This window comes from Linepithema humile, chromosome 8, assembly GCF_040581485.1.
Source record: "Linepithema humile isolate Giens D197 chromosome 8, Lhum_UNIL_v1.0, whole genome shotgun sequence".
Lineage (NCBI taxonomy): Eukaryota > Metazoa > Arthropoda > Insecta > Hymenoptera > Formicidae > Linepithema > Linepithema humile.
The window spans coordinates 3,804,578-3,821,613 of NC_090135.1; the positions used below are offsets into that span (position 1 = coordinate 3,804,578).

At 31.5% G+C, this 17,036-nt stretch overlaps 1 long non-coding RNA gene across 1 annotated transcript; it reads right to left on the bottom strand.

Moving 5' to 3' along the window:
- Positions 1 to 592: 592 nt before the first annotated feature.
- On the bottom strand, positions 593 to 3,153 carry LOC137001630 (uncharacterized). The gene is made up of 3 exons (XR_010891588.1): positions 1,950 to 3,153; positions 1,594 to 1,815; positions 593 to 1,484 (listed from the first exon to the last, which is right to left on the bottom strand). It is a non-coding gene; the product is annotated as an uncharacterized lncRNA (long non-coding RNA).
- Positions 3,154 to 17,036: the final 13,883 nt, after the last annotated feature.

The window sequence follows — 17,036 nt, forward strand, 5'->3', positions numbered from 1 at the left end:
TACAGAACTTTTCAAATTTTTATTAGTTGTAATATCAGCCTGAAATTTATCATTGTAGTAAAAATCAGACTCCACATCCAAATCTAAATATGAGTTTGTTATATTATTTGGATCTTTATGTTGATTTTGGACTTGATTTATCATTTCTATATTTGAATCAAATGTGTTATCATTTATTATATTAATCTGCTCATAACCTGAAAATAATTTAAAAATTCTTAGTGTATCACACATTTTGTTGAAAGATCTTTTAAGAAGATTAGAAAAAGTTTTTAAATATTTTTAAAGCATGTAAATATTTTTAAAATATATACTTTATATAACATATATAAATATACATGACATATATGACAAATTTATATAACATATATAAATGTTTTATAAATATATGTCTAAGCCAATGATGCAATATTGCGCATAGTGGTTCTCGCTTATGTGGGGCTCGGGACTGTTATGCATATCGCATCTCTGATCTATTTTATATCGCATAGATATATATATGTATATATATATATATTGTTGTTTTGTTATTTTTATCCATGAAGATTTTTAATATAATTAACATTAACATTGTAAAATTAGCATTGTAAAATTGGTCTTAAGATGTAATTCTATTACATTTATTACATTTTTTACTAAACAATTTTTCACAATATACATACCTAGTAAATCATAATTTAGTTCTTTAGTATTAGTGTCAGTATTATTTTGTATTTCTGCATCAACTGTCTTTGAAAAATTAGATTCTTTATTGGTGTTGCACTCAGGTTTAGTATTAATATATTGAACAATTGATAATTTGGCTTTGCGCTTACAATCTTCGTTCAATACAATTTTCGGTGAATGATTCTGCATTCTTTTCTTTATTTCTAAAAAAATGTAGTTTTATTTATATTATTTTCTGGTAATAATTTATATAATATTACTAATTACTTATATAATACAATAACTTATATAATAATTATATATAATAATTATTTTATATAAGTGTGTATACCCAGTAAACACAGAACATTGCAGCAACATTGCGGCAATGTTTGCAATATTGCTGTAATGTTGCTACAATGTTGCAACATTGCCGCAATATTGCTGCAGTGTTCTGTGTTCACTAGGTAATTATATATAATAATTATTAAATATAAGTTATAAGTATTAAAAATAATTAAAATATATAACTTATATAATAATTATTTATATATTTGTACTTCATCTTGATTTATATGTGAAGTAAGACAGCATTCATTTTTATTCAGTCAATATTTAATGTGTAGTAATACTTATCAAATTGATTATATACTGGTTTTTTTATGATTAGTAGTAATTGTTATCTTGTATCACTGTACTAACTATATTTAAAAGATCAAATTCTTTAATATTCTTACCCTTAGTTTTACTATTTGAACACTGAGATCTTAATATTTTGGCATTGCACTTTAACACAGTTTTTATCAAATGAGGATTTACGTTTTCATCATTTTCTTTATCTAAAAATAAGATTAAATTTTATTGAGTTTTTATTTTATAAACTATATAAAAAGTATAACCTAAATTTCCTTGGTAACATATTTAGTAGATATTTATTATATCACATACCTAACTGATCATATATTAGTTTTTTAATATTGGTATCAGGGTTACTTTTTAATACTGATTCAGTTATCTGTGAATGTGGACTGGATATGACTTTATTTTTATTGCACGTAGTTTCACTATTTGCACACTGGATATCTGATAATTTGTTAATGTCCTTTATTATAACCTTTGGTGAACTAGTATCTAAGCTCTTTTTTATTTCTAAAAGAGTGTATCTTTCATCTGAAAATAATTAAAATTAATTTATTATATTTGTTTCGTAATCAGTTTGATGCAATTGTAATTTGTATTATATTTTTACTTATTTCACTGTAACTTTCTAAATGCCCAAAGACTTGAAATAATATTCTACTTACCCGACTTACAAAAGAATATTCCAACGCATCGTTTTCCATTTTCTAGTTTTATCCAATAATCTTTTTTCCTTTTACGACTTACATTACTTGATTTTACAACGATCATTTGTTTAGTATGTTTAATTTTAAGTAAGGAAAACATGATTAAAGCTAGAAGTATGAAAAACAATGTACAGTATGTATTTACATTAAAGCTACTAATTACCGTGCAATTTAAGATTACATAACCTGAAGTACGTCTGCAGCATGTATCGTGTCCGGTAATAGCATAGACGTAATAAGTATAGACTGCTCATGACGTTCGCAGAGTGTCGAGAGTTTAGAAAGAGTAAGAAGAATTTGAATAGAATCCTTTTCTCTGTCACACATACTCTTCCTAACCGAGTTGAAAAGAAATAGCGATTCTATTGAAATTGTGCGTTCTCTATACACGCTTCGCTTAGGCGTAGAGATAGGGAACGAGCAATCTATACTTACTACGTCTATGGGTAATAGCAAAATTTTGACAATAAGAGTTAGTACAATAAGTTAGTACAAGAGTTAGTACAATAAGAGTCTACAGTACATTTTGGCTGTGTTCCGATTTACTGCCAGTATTGAAAATCTATAGTTTACGTCACGTACGCGACAGATTATGATAATATGTGCGTTATTACAATCGGCGTTCCATTGTAAATTTATTTGTAAGATTGTCATTGAAGATGGTTTAATATCAGAAAACCAAAACGTTAGATATTTTTGTTAAAAATAAAGAATTTTTCGGCAAAGATAATTTGCTGTGGCTCTATGCCTTTTTATATTATCCATTTTTATATTATTTACTTAAAAAAAATAAAAGTATTTTAATGAATAAAAACATCGCATATAACATATATTTGATTGATAATTTTTTTTCAAAAATTGATGTCCTACAAAAAATTTTTTACATAAATAAATAAAAATAAATTATGAATACAAGATAAATAAGAATGGCGAAATTTAATTATTATTAATTGCTACATATACAAACTTCTCTTACTTTCAAATTTTTTCTCTTACTTCTTACAAACTTCTCTTACTTACAAATTTCTTTTACTTGCAGGATTTTTTTTTTTAATTAAATGCTTCCAAACATGTAAATAAATATTGTTTAAAACTATATATAGCTTATTTATTTGATATAAAAATTAATAATTTTATCCTTTGTTGGTGTATTTGAAAAAAATTCTATATATTGTATGTTTGTCCTGGAACGTACCATTATACATAGAATTTTTCCAGGACAGTCCTGGAAATCAACATTGTCCTGGAAGTGGCCATTATGCAAGTGTCTTGGAAAACTTTAAAAACGTAATATCTCAAAAACGGAAAAAAAAATTGAATTTTTTGTGATCGGAATGTGTTTGAATCATAATCCTTTATTGAAATGCAGTAAAAAAACACGAGATTTTTAAGTGTCCCGGAACAAACCCTTTGACACACATATATATATATGTATATATTTATAAACATATTGATATATGATACTGATTTATTTTTCTATAAAAGAAACATTTAATTTATTATAGATGGAAAAACATGTAAACGGAATAGGAATACCTTTCATGATAGTCGGAGATCCGGCCTATCCATTTTTGCCATGGTTAATGAAGAGTTATTCTGGTTCACTTTTACTTGAAGAAGAATCATTTAATGTTTATTTCAATTCCGCAAGAGTTTCAGTGGAAATGGCATTTGGAAGACTGAAAGCCAGATGGAGGATGTTACAAAAAAAAGTGGATTGCAACTATAAATTTGTACCTCAAATTATAGTTGCGTGTTGTGTGCTGCATAACTTTTGTGAAGACAATAAAGACAGATTTCTTGAAGAATGGTTGCAACAGGTTAATGAGTTAAATGAAGTATTTGTGCAACTAAGACAACAAATAAATCGTGAACGAGATAATGTACGTTCTACTACTATACGAGAATATCTAAAAAATTATTTAGCTGCAAACTTTCCTCTTCGAAAAACGTTATTAAGATAAACAATTTAAGTGTAATACCTAAATGGTTTCAACTAATAAATCACAAATATTATTAAGTTCTTATTCTTTTCCATTATCAAATTTATTGATAAATGTATGTGTATGTATATAAATAAATATAAATAATAATAAATTTTTTTATTTATTTATTTAAATAACATTTTATATTATTTTATATATTTTAGTTTTTATATTTATTATATTTTAAAATAAAAATTTGTATTTTAAAAAATATTTAAAAAATATTCATATTTTAATAACATTTTATCTAAACATGCTCTAATAAACTTAAAATTTATAATACGTCGTTCATTTTATAATACTTTGTTTCAGTACATTAGTTATAATTTTAAACTTAACATATTATTTTATAATACTTTGGTAATTTTATAATATATACTTATATTACTTATATATATCTATATATACTTATATATCCTTTGGTTTCAGTATGTCGCCACAATAAATTTTCATGTTTTTGAATTGTTGTTTTCTTCAGTAATGGTAGAAGATGTAGTTGTTGACGCCGTCGATATATTTTTTGAACTTGGCTCAATGATATTTCCTTGTTTCATCTGTTAAACCAAGATTTTATATTATATAAGTATATATGTATCATTATAGTGTGATTTATATGTATAAGCCATATTCGTAAATTTAATGAATTGAACTGTATAAGGAGTCAGAAGAGAAAAGGTCAATTTTGTTAGATCTAACGGAATTAATCTCCTTCTCAGTCTTTATGATTAAATTCGTTAAGTTTGCAAATACGACTTATGTAAATCTCGCTTTTAGTTAGACTAATTTTATTATAAACATACCGGAATAATTTTGACATTTTGTGGCAGCCTATAATTTGTTGACATTCCATAATTTTGAGGCATTAAAAAATTTTGTGGTATCCCATAATTTGATGGCAGGATCTGAGAACCTATTGTTTGCATCACTTGTAAAAAAGATTGCATCTGTTCTTTTTGAAATGCATGCTCTTTCTCTATTATTTCTTTTTCCCACAATCTTTGGTTTTCCATTTCAACTTTTATCATCTCTTTCTGCATATCATTCTGTTTTATAATAATATCTGTTAAAAATTGTTTTTGTGATTGGATCATATTCTCTGTATAGTTGTCTAGAATAGTTTCGTAGCTTTTTCTACCTGTAATGTTATAATTATATTAGTACTATTTATTTGCTGGTATCAATATCACACAACACTGATGTAGAATACTGATCTACATATATTGGGTGTTTACGATAATTCAAGTTCAAGTTTGTTTCACGAGGGCCGAAAAATGAGATAGACATAACCATCTAGAACCTTTATGATTCATGACAACTCGACGCTGTCTTGTATTGCTTGAGTTATATTCATTGAATTTATTGAGTTTATTGAGCAAATTTTATTGTAATAGAAAAATGTCATTTATTATTATTATTAATTATATTATTATTAATTTATTAAAGAGGTATACCAACATACATACCAACATTATTTGTTTTTTTCATAGACTGATTTGCAGTTGACATTTTTCTATTACAATAAAATTTGCTCAATAAACTCAACAAATTCAATTAATTTAACTCAAGCAATACAAGACAGCGTCGAGTTGTCATGAATCATAAAGGTTCTAGATGGTTATGTCTATCTCATTTTTCGGTCCTAGTGAAACTAACTCGAACTTGAATTATCGTAAACATCCATTATGATTTATCAACAGTATATATATATATATATACATACGTATATTATACATATATTTAAAGTTGGTCTTACATTAAAATTGCAGTTAAATGATCGGAAATATCTTATATTATTTGATTACCCTATACATACCTGAAAGACCACGTTTCTTCTTTCTAGGAGACCACGTTTCTTCTTTCATTACTGATGGTTGAACTAGACTCACTTTCTTCTGGAATCTCACTATCATTCATAGTTGAACAATCTTCTATATGCTCTGTATCACATGCTGAAATAAATATACATTCAATTACTTTTTTATTTTAATGATTATGCATAGCATTAAACATTTCAAAACTAGGATTCTGAATGTTATGATATGTTAGCTATTTTATTATAGTTTTTGAAATATAATAAGATATACTTTGTAACATGCATTCCAGGATTCCAGACCTGGGCTCTGAGTACAGAAGAGTTTTGAAGATCAAAAAATTCAAAAAAGCATTTAAAATATATATATTAGCTAATTTCATATAAATTTAATTATGACACTTACATAATTCATCTTGGATATTTGCAGTATCAATTCCTGATGCATCATGAAGAACTTGCACGTTTGGCCGAGTACTGTATAAAATATCTAATTGTTCGTAGAATGGACAGGTTGTTTTTGCTGCACCACTAACACTATTTTCTCTTTTACATTTAAAGTAGACAAGCTTTAAATTTTTTAATTTTAATTTCATCTGTTGGGCCGTTTTGAAAAAACCTTTCTTCTCCATATCTTCAACTAATGAATGGAAAATATTAATATGTTTGTATTTTTTTCCATCCATTAATAAAATAATCTGCTTCTCTGTGCACAATTCAAAAAATGTTCGCGTTTCTTCTTCTCCCCAATTTACTCCCTTTTTACAGGACATTTTAATATATATTTATATTTTATAATATATATTTAAAAAATATATATATAACAGTTTGAGAAAAACCAAAAGTTAATACCGTATGTAAAAGTCAATATCGGTTTTGTTAGGTTATGTTTTATGCTCAATGCTAGATTCCCTCCAAAATGCGTTTCGTGCGTTTACATCGTTATTTGTATCATTTGATACGCGTATCAGCTTAGTACGATACTCCTACTTTGATACGCTCGTATCAAGTTGATCCGGCAGCGTTTACATCGTGCGTATTAAATATTTAGTTCGAATTTGGTACGAATATAGTACTTGATACGCGTATCAAGTGCACGATGTAAACTAGGTCATAGTCTCTCATCCTGGTAAGGATGGAAAGGTGCGAGTCGTAACTATTCGTACTCAAACCTCAACTTTAAAACGTCCGATTGTTAAGCTCTGCCCTCTTCCTGTTTCTTCTGCATGCACTTAATTCATTCGTTAATATGAATTAACGAAGGCGGGCGGAAATGTTCAAAAAGTGAACCGTTGTCGAATTAAAAACGAGAGAGGGCGCTTGAACAGAGGCGCTGCTAGAGTTCCTATATATAGAGTCTGGCCACGCTTGTGTTTATTTTTATTGGTCGAAACAAAGTTTGGAAAAACATGGCGGAACCAATAGGAATTCTTATAGAAAATATAATAATTTGAAAAGAAATAGAACAAGAAAATTAATAACAATTAATATTATTTTTTTCTAGAAATTTTTAATTGAAAAATAAAGAAAAATTAACTAATAATACTTAAAATCATATCATTACAGTATATATTATTATTACTTATATATTCAGTATCACAATAATAAATAAAACTCTTTTAAATAAAACTTATTATAAATAATGTGAGGTTAGAATTACAATTTTTATGACAAATTCTACTTCTTTATAATATCATTATTCTTAGATATTTTATTTTAGAAACCATATACCAAATAATTGTACTTACTTTTATAGGCTTTACTCTGCTTTTATTAATACTATCAATTTGTAGTCGAATAAGGTGTAGTCAATGAAAGTTTTATTCCATAAATATGGTAAACACAAGATGCGTCTATGCATATACCGCCGCCATGTTTTTCCAAAACTAATCGAGTGGCCAGACTCTATATATAGGGACTCTAAGCGCTGCTAGCCTTCTTCTTGCTTGGCCATGAGTAAGTTCGTTCACTTCCGCCGAAAAGACACGTTCTCTCTGATCTCTAGTAAATTCTCTAAATAATTTCTCTCGGTTGTGTTCTGATCGGCAGGAAGAAATCCTTTTTTCATTTCTTGGCTTATACTAAGCAAGAAACATTCTAGACATTCTCAAAGGATCTTTTTTCAAGTTAAATTTCTGATTGAAGGCCTTCGATCCAACTGCGTCATAAATCTTATTCATACAAAGGACCATAAGGAAGGTCTAACCGTTTAAGGTTTGAGTTCGTTTGCAAATCAAGGTTAATTCTCATTCTGTTAGAATACGTCTACAGAATTGATTTGACAAACACCATACGTTTTCTTAATTCTTAAGATTCTCTCAATTCGTTTGCAAATCAAGATTAATTCTCATTCCGTTAGATTACGTCTACAGAATTGATTTGACAAACACCATACGTTTTCTTAATTCTTAAGATTCTCTCAAGAATAAATTTAAGTTTTTGAGCTTACTTTCTTTTCATTTCTATTTCTGTTAATTTTTTTGTTATTTTCTCAAAATAAGCATCTTGTCTTTGCAAGGTTTCATTCTGAAAAGTGAGAAAATATTTGTTTAAGCCTACAAGACAAGTTTTATAAAAATTATCTTTATTATTTGTACTATTCTTTATTCTTATTTTATTTTTCAGGGTATATTCAATATTAACATTATCATTATATTAATTTTATTGATTTAGTATTAAAAAACTTTTATTTGATAAAGAATATTTATATTATTAATTAATATAATATACTATTTCTCATTTCTTAATCCCGTCTTAGCCAAATACTAAAATAGAGATATAAGTTATTATTTTTAAATTTTTATTCTTTAGTTTATACACTCACCCGAAAAAAAAGCGATACACTGAAAATGTGGGAAAAATTCATCAAATTTTAACTGACGATAACTTCGTAAATAATAAAGAGAGAAAATTCTATAAAATATGAAAATAAAGCTTAGAATCTCTACATTAAGAATTGATTTATTTCAATGTTGCATGATAAAATTGAAAATGGCGGATGACAAAGCGAGAGCATGCAAAATTGAAAAATAATGGTTTGAGTTTGCGACGGTGCACGGTATAAACAAAAAATGGTAGCTTATTGGGATCAAAAGCGTATGAAAGTACAAAATCTCTTCTTTAAAATGCTTTTTTATGCATCTCGATACAATGATTTTTCGCCGAGAGATTCGCATTTGAAGAAAAAGACAAGTTCTTACTTCAAATGCGAATCTCTCAGCGACAAATCATCGTATCGAGATGCATAAAAAAGCATTTTAAAAAGGAGACTCTGTACTTTCATACGCTTTTGATCCCAATAAGCTACAATTTTTTCGTTTACGTCGTGCACCGTCGCAAACTCGAACCATTATTTTTCAATTTCGCATGTTTTCGCTTTGTGTTCGAGATCGCAAAATGCATCTCGCGTACCAAGCATGACAAGAAACTCAAAATTCATTGTAACCCACGCTCCCAATCATCAAAAAAAAAAAAAAAACAGTTACATGCTTATTAAAGCATGACGCCCTCCAATAAACACTTACAAGGGGAGGACGCGGACTTCGGGTCACCGATTTCAAAGAAATTTTTATATGGTATAGTACTCTATCAGAAGAGTACTTTAGTAAAAGGATAGGGCGCAACGCTCAGCCGTTTTTGAGAAAAATTGATTTGAAGTTCATGACGTCCCTTATATTCCGATCCTGTTGGATCAATTGTCGAGATGGCGGCGTAGCTCGGGCACTTAGGCTCTGAGCTATCACGCTGTTGACCTGGGTTCGATCCCTGTCTATTATACTTTTTCTTTTCATTTATTTTATTTATTCTAGCGAATATTTATTCATTATATTATTATAATAAAATAAATTAATTTTAATTAACAATTTTGTTTTTTTTTTAATTTGCACTTTTACTACTTCTATAATATAAAAAATAAAGTAAAAAAAAACGTCTACGATTTAAATAATATTATAATTATTATTTAATACCAGAAATATTTTATTAATTATAATTTAATTTGGTATGTAATTTTTCACTCAACTTCGTTGAGTTATTTATTGCTCCAACCATAATATTTGTATACCTAATGTTTTCACATCAAGTAACTGCTAACAGTTTTTAGCTCTCCTTCAGACTACTTCCCTTCTGTAACGTATATTCCTACACACCAAATTAAATTATGATTAATAAAATATTTCTGGTATTAAATAATAATTATAATATTATTTAAATCGTAGATGTTTTTTTTACTTTATTTTTTATATGATAGTAGTAAAAGTGCAAATTAAAAAAAAACAAAATTGTTAATTAAAATAATTTTATTTAATTATAATAATATAATGAATAAATATTCGCTAGAATAAATAAAATAAACAAAAAAAAAAGTATAACAAACAGGGATCGAACCCAGGTCGACAGGGTGATAGCCCAGGGCCTAAGTGCCCGAGCTACGCCGCCATCTCGACAACCGATCCAACAGGACCGGGATATAAGGGACGCCATAAACTTCAAATCGATTTTTCTCGAAAACGGCTAAGCGTTGCGCCCTATCCTTTTACTCAAGTATTCTTCTAATAGAGTACTATACCATATAAAAATTTCTTTGAAATCGGTGACCCGAAGTCCGCGTCCTCCCCTTGTTAGACAAAAAAAAGGGAAACGACGAATTACTTATCAATAAACTTATCAATAAACATTCAACCGTCTGCTGCCCAACGGCAAACCACGAATTGCACTCGCGCGTGCGCGCACTAACGCGTCACAATTTCCGTGAGCCAATGCGATGGCCAATTCCGCCTGCGCGCAAGTCAACAACGTTTTTAACATCTATAAACGAGTAACCAATAAACCACAATTTGCGGGGGTCAACTTGAGCGTTTTTAAATTACTCAAAACGATTGGTTACTCGCGATCGAAAGCCCCGTTTTTCCGAGTATAAAGGGCCCAACATCGACCCTGCTAACGCTTTTTTCGCACCGCAGTAACAGTTACACCGCTTCGCGTTCTTTACACGTTCCTGAGTAGAAAATGATTACGGTTTGCCTGAATTTTATTCCGGGCGCTATCAGGTAATGTTCCGGCATGCCTTATTGTAGAAAGCCTGATCCGGCTCTGTCAACGCCGGATAATGGCTGCTCTATTAGCGCCAAATTCAGGCAATCCTAACAGTACCCTGATCAGGTTTTCTCTAAAATTCTTTATCGAATGTGCGCATGACCATTTTATGAACCTAACCTAACCCTAACCTAACCATTATATGATAGTTAAGTTAGTTGACATCAAGAGTTTAATAAACAGTTTAATTTAGTTACGTTACAATATCGTGTAGTGCGTATCGTGTATATTGTGTTTGAAATAAAGTAACAATCATACAGAATAGATCATACAGAAAGAAATCAGAAATTAACACGAATGCGTGTTAAAAGATTTCGTGCAATTCGGAAACAAGATACGTACATATACTGTATTATTATTTGTAAATAAAGTTACTATTTTTTTATAAATGTTCTGAAGCTGTAAACTTGTTCTCAAATCTAGAAACATATATTCGAATATTTCGAATCCGTTTTATTGGATCTGAATGTAAATTATAATAGTTTAATTGAGAAACAATTTTGAACTGTTTAGGTTAACCGCAAAGATCATTTAAAGGATTATTCATACAAAAATTGATTTTAGATGAAAATTATTCAATATCAAAACCATCGACATCTACGGTTAGTAAAAAACGCTGTTTATCGATGGAAAATTTTGATACAAATAAAAGCTCTGATAAAAGTCAAAAGAACTGTCAGATGTCTTATATAAGTGGAAGTGCTAATGAAGAAAATATAAATGAAATTGACAGCGTTGAGTAAGTTAATATATATATATATTGTTACGTCCTAACCTGGAGGGAAAGGGGCGTAATCAGGTATACGGACGGACGGACGCAACAATAAAAGTATAAATTTGTGGTGTTTGCTCGGTGGTCGGTATGAGAGGAGGCGACCGCGCGAGCCGAACGATTTCCCTTGGCTGAGAACAGATCAACGATCGTAAGGATCGATATTACGCTGTTAGAGGCCTCAACCAATCGTTTGTGGTTCCCTTTTCTGGTCAAGAGAATTAACTCCTTTTACCAAGGGCGGAACCTCGTGCAATTTTCAAAAGGAGAGATGTTTGAGAGAGAGAGAGAGAGAGAGAGTGAGAGAGAGAGATAGAGAGAGAGAGAGAGAGAGGTAATTGTGAAAATTAGACTTACTACTTGGATGTCTTCGAAATGTATTTAGATCTCCAATTCTAAAGTCCAGGTGTAGTCGGCCTTGAGGTGTACTTGATCCTCCTGGGGTCAGTTAGTGGTATCCGCACTGGGTCGATCGGAGACTGATTGCAGCTGAGGGGGATGAAAGTGAAGGGCCACGGCCGATGAGTGTTATATCCTTCGCGCCGGGAAAACTGATCGGAAGCGTTGCACAGATCCTCGTATTCGTAGTCAAAATAGTTTCTTTGAACACCAATGTATTCTGAATTGTCTTCCGTAACCGGTCTCGTGTACTGGAGAAGTAATTAGCGCGCACGCTATTTTACTCCCCTACGTCGCGTCTTAGATTTGGGCATGAAGGATAATGTTGTCAATCCGAAAATTCTAGGCTAAAAGCGTGCGGTGGTCCGCACTACGATTAGCGGGGATACAGAAACCAAGTACAACGTGCGGTGGTCCGCACCGGAGCAAGTAGTTCTGAATGCTGATTCAGGGAGATAACTGGGTGGTTGGGTGTTAGGTAGGGTGTAGGTTGTACACGAGAAAAAAGATCGAATAGTTTTAACAGACACTTTACTGAATCTATTTTGTTACAAACTCTTACAGTCACTTAAAAATGTTGCGAATTATTTCTAAGTCCCAATATTCAAACTGTTCGGGTAATATTAAAAGTCTCTCTCTACTAACTGGCTGACTCTCTAACTAAAAACTCGCTGACTCTCGCTGGGTCCCTTCCTTTTATACTCAGATTTTTTGGTTTTGGAAGGGAGGTATTCCTTAAGATTTTTGATCTTTGAGGAAATCTTAGGGTGGAAGAAAGTAATAGATAGATTTCCTATAGGAAATCGAACTTAGGCGGGAATAAGGCGAGGTACCTGGTGGTGGTATTTAGTGTAAACGCTATAAAATTTTATTGGTGCGGACGTGATCATCGCCGGAAACTCAAAGGACAATTTATCTTATCGGAAATTTCGATATGTGTCTGAAATAATCTTAGTGAGTTTTATGGTTTTATTTTTATTTGTAAAGGTCAAATTTCCATTGGGGATCTCTTTGAGTTTTACCGACTGATCGTGAGAAAGTTGCGCAAAGAAGAATTGTGTAAGATGTAGGACGTAACAATATATATCTTTATTTTTCAGCTTTTTTTCATTCTAAGTGTGTTAAAGATGGCACTTATGTGTTATATCTTATAAAAGCTCGTTTTAATACTGGTAGATAATCTTTTATATTATCATATTTATTGCTATAAAGGTAATTTTTAATAATCGAAAATATACTGTTATACTGTGCTATGTAAAAGTTCTTCGTCCTGATTAGTCAAATTTTAATCTTTAATCTTCAATTTCAATTTTTATATTTAAAATTAACATATAATTAAAAGGTCCTATGAAAAATGGTTCTTCAATTATATATTTTAATCAATTTATTCAAATTATATGTACTGAGGATATAGTTACGTATTGACCGAAATGATTGAAAAATAAAAAAAAGACTTTTACGAAATAATATCCACGTTTCATGCTTTGAATTCCACATTCTTTTTTAATTGTTTTATTTATATTGAATTATTAAATTTGTGAGGGGCCTGGTTAATGATATATGTTATGTTAGTATTATCAAAAAGATGTCATTTTGTCATCAACGATGACTGATATATATTTAAATTTAATTCCAGATATTATAGTTGCTGAATACAAAAATAACCATTCACAAGCTTCGCCAGTCACTGAGAAATGTATTTGCAAAAGCGTGGCCGCGGTAATTAATAGCGTAAAAGATTGGGAAGGCCATCGGCTATTTAGAGCCAAAAAAGGCAGTACAACAAAAAACACGGAGGATACTTCATCAGATAAAGACAACTAGATGTCTTAGCAGGTTTTTATCATATTTTATTGTCCAAATTTTTATTTTATTTTTTATTATACTTAAATTTCGATAATTTTTTTTTTTAGTTAGTAATTGTTGCTAAATTATTTTTATTTTGGATTATTTTTATATTTTTAATATAAAATTAGATATATTTTAAATTTTTTAAATATTTTTTAAATATACTTTTAATAAATATAAATACTTCTAATAAATTGGACAAAGCAATATATGTTTAAAAAGTAAGAACTTTATATTTTTTTATTTAAATATGTTTTTTTGTTAATTTTCTTTGGTTATTTTTGTTAATGTATATTGCCGCTTATATATTATACAGTTAATATATGTTATATATATTATATTTAATACATTTTTTTTATCATATGTGTGTCAATAATATTTGTTTGTGATTTTAAAACTTACACACATTTTATATATTATATAAATAAATAAATATATTATGTAAATAAAAAAAGTCTAAAAATCAATTCTTTAACCTTCTTCTCCTTTTCCTTCACAGGTCCTGATCAGGGCCATATAGAACATATCGTTACATTGTGGATCAGGCGCCTTAATAGAGCCTGATGAGGCAATAAGGCAAAAGCTAACAGGCCCGTACTAGGGCCGTATTTCATTTTCTACTCGGGTTCGCTTTCGCAAGTTCCGCAAATTTCGACTGAGTCGAATCGCTTGCACCCTTGCGCTCCATCCGATCGTTGATAGGGTGTTTCGCATCTAAAACAGGTTTCAAGTGATCAAATCCTTGTATTCATTAATTAGAGAATTTATTCAATGTATGTGTGTGTGTAAAAATAAATAGAGTTTAAGATTTGTTACAAATTAGTTGTGTCTCTGTCGCACTCCTCACAAATCCTCCGCTTTGCATTCGCGTCTCTCTCACTCGCGAACACTTTGTCATCCGCCATTTTGGAGAAAATTGTCGCACATTATTGCGTTATGAATTTTCGAACACTAGACATCCAAACTTTTAAAATGGTTTTTAAAAAATCCTGCTAGCTGTATTACGTGCCGAGATATTCAATTTTGAACCAGACCGAATTGCAAGAATAAGAATTCCGTGGTCATCAGCTCCGCGGTATTTTAAAACTCCAAACTCTTCTTACGGTTGTAAGTGTCAATTCTGCTCTTAGCGTTACCCAGGATCAACGGCGTGGACGTGGCAGAAATCTGATCCCGTGTGTGTGTGTACGTGCACCACTGGGATAAGGACCTCATGGCTCGTTAGGTCCACGATATTTAACGACTCCAAACCCTCCCGGTGGTGCGTGTACAATTGCGTGTGCGCGCGCGTATATTAATAATGGGTATGACCTCCTCATGCGCGTATTACCTTATTCATGCGACGAGGTATACTCCTTATTAATGTTCTAATTTCAGACTGCGTAATGTTATTCCACTCCATTTCAAGAACTCTTCGAAGTTCTGGCAATGACTGAGGAGCAGGTACATGATCTCGTACTTTCCTGCCAAGATTGTCTCATAGGTGTTCAATGGGATTTAAATCTGGACTCATTGCTGGCCATTCAAGTCGATTTATGCCAACTTCACCGCAGAAATCAAGCACTCTTCTCGCAATGTGCGGTCGAGCAAAAAGTCCTCTCCGATGAAGTGCGCATACGGAACAACGTACGGTATGAGTACGTCTTCCACGTATACATCTGCGTTCATGTTTCCGTCAAAAAAGTGGAGGTCTGTGTGAGCATTCGCAGAAATTCCTGCTCAAACCATTACAGAGCCACCATTGTAGCTACGCCTCTCACTTATAGTACAGTCTGCAAATCGTTCTCCAACGCAACGGTATACTCGTTCTCATCCATCTGAAGAATACAGACAAAAACGAGATTTGTCGCTAAAAAGAACGGTGCTCCATTCTGCATATGTCCAGTCTGCATGTTCGACAGCAAAATTGAGTCGAGTTACGCGATGGCGACGCATAAGCGAAGGTACATTTGCTGGCCTGCGCGGAAAAAGACCGTGTTCCGCTAATCTGTTTGGAATAGTGTCAACGGATACATTACATTCGCGGACATCTTTTATATTGTTTCAAATTTGAACAGCCGTTCGATGTTTGTCTCTTAATAAATTTAAAACAATAAATCGGTCATCGTTTTTATTCGTACAACGAGGACGTCCCGAACCAGGTCTTCTTTGGACAAAATTAGTCTCTAAGTACCTAGCATAAGCACGTTGCACGGTTGACACTGATAAATCAAGTGTCTCAGCAATGTATCTTCGACTTCTTCCATCTTCAATTAACGCTACAACTTGAGCAGCTTTTTCAGGATTTATTGTCGCCATAATTAACCAATAATTTCAATGCAAAAAGATTAATTATTCTTTACTTTGACAAAGTCGTACGAATAAGTAATGCGTCTCAAAAGGAAAAGATCAAGGCTAAAGAGAAATCGGAGCAACGATTGTCAGAGCAAAAAAAAATTGTTTTACATCCGAAGGAGATGTATACAGATCTTTTATGATTTCTCCGCCCTGACTTTTTGTTTATGCTCGACCGCACATTGCGAGAAGAGTGCTTGATTTCTGCGGTGAAGTTGGCATAAATCGACTCGAATGGCCAGCAATGAGTCCAGATTTAAATCCCATTGAACACCTATGAGACAATCTTGGCAGGAAAGTACGAGATCATGTACCTGCTCCTCAGTCATTGCCAGAACTTCGAAAAGTTCTTGAAATGGAATGGAATAACATTAAGCAGTCTGAAATTAGAATATTAATAAGGAATATGCCTCGTCGCATGAATGAGGTAATACGCGCACGAGGAGGTCATACCCATTATTAATATACGCGCGCGCACACGCAATTGTACACGCACCACCGGGAGGGTTTGGAGTCGTTAAATATCGTGGACCTGACGAGCCATGAGGTCCTTATCCCAGTGGTGCACGCACACACACACACACGGGATCAGATTTCTGCCACGTCCACGCCGTTGATCCTGGGTAACGCTAAAAGCAGAATTGACACTTACAACCGTAAGAAGAGTTTGGAGTTTTAAAATACCGCGGAGCTGATGACCACGGAATTCTTATTCTTGCAATTCGGTCTGGTTCAAAATTGAATATCTCGGCACGTAATACAGCTAGCAGGATTTTTTAAAAACCATTTTAAAAGTTTGGATG